This window comes from Malurus melanocephalus, unplaced genomic scaffold, assembly GCF_030028575.1.
Source record: "Malurus melanocephalus ecotype Western Australia unplaced genomic scaffold, MMel_1.1 scaffold_104, whole genome shotgun sequence".
NCBI classification, from domain to species: Eukaryota; Metazoa; Chordata; class Aves; order Passeriformes; family Maluridae; genus Malurus; species Malurus melanocephalus.
In genome coordinates, this window is record NW_026623336.1 from 36879 (window position 1) to 37559 (window position 681).

The 681-nt window shown below is 67.3% G+C and overlaps 1 protein-coding gene across 1 annotated transcript in view; it reads left to right on the forward strand.

The window, feature by feature from the left end:
- Positions 1-241: 241 nt before the first annotated feature.
- The window catches only part of SLC45A4 (solute carrier family 45 member 4), a 61120-nt gene continuing 60680 nt past the window's right edge, over positions 242-681 (forward strand). Inside the window, exon 1 of the mRNA XM_057369155.1 lies at positions 242-428. The gene's annotated coding sequence lies outside the window, so the exon portion shown is untranslated. The remainder of the gene's footprint in view (positions 429-681) is intronic.

Consider the following 681-nt stretch of genomic DNA (forward strand, 5'->3'; position numbering starts at 1 on the left):
CCGGTAGCCCCCGTAGCCCTCCTGCCGTCACCCAGCAACGCCCCCCGCCCGTCCCCTCCGCCCRGAGGCCACGCCCCTCATTGCATATTCATGACCAACACCCCCACAGCCTGAGGACAGCACGCCTCTTTGCTACATATTCATAACCCACACCTCACGTACCCCTGGGAGGCCACACCTCTCTCGCTGCATATTCATGAGCCCGGGGGCGGGAGGGGGCGGAAGCGGAAGCGGAAGCGGGTGCCGGTTCCCGAGGACCCGGTATAAAGCGGCCGCCGCTGCCCGGTGCTGCCGCGCTCGCGCCGCCGTCAGTGACCTCGTCCCTTCCCTCCTTCCCTCCCTCATCCCCCCCGCCCTCCCCGGCGCTGCCGCCTCCCCCCTCCGCCGCACGGAGCAGGTCCCGGGTGCTGGGGGAGACCCGGGGGCAGGTAAGGGGGGCGGCGGGAGCTTGGTTTGTGAGSGGTGTCTGGACTGAGGAGGTGGTGTGGAGGTGAGGGGCAGCTGGGGAGCTGTGGGATGACGAGTATGAGGGGCTGGTGAAGGCGAGGAAGGGTTTCGGTGCGGGCGATGAGGGGCTGGAAAAGGCGAGGAAGGGCTTGGGGTGAGGAAGGGTTTGAAGTGAGGGGCTTGTGAAGGTGAGAAAAGGTTTCGGGTGAGGGGCTGGTGAAGGTGAGGAAGAGT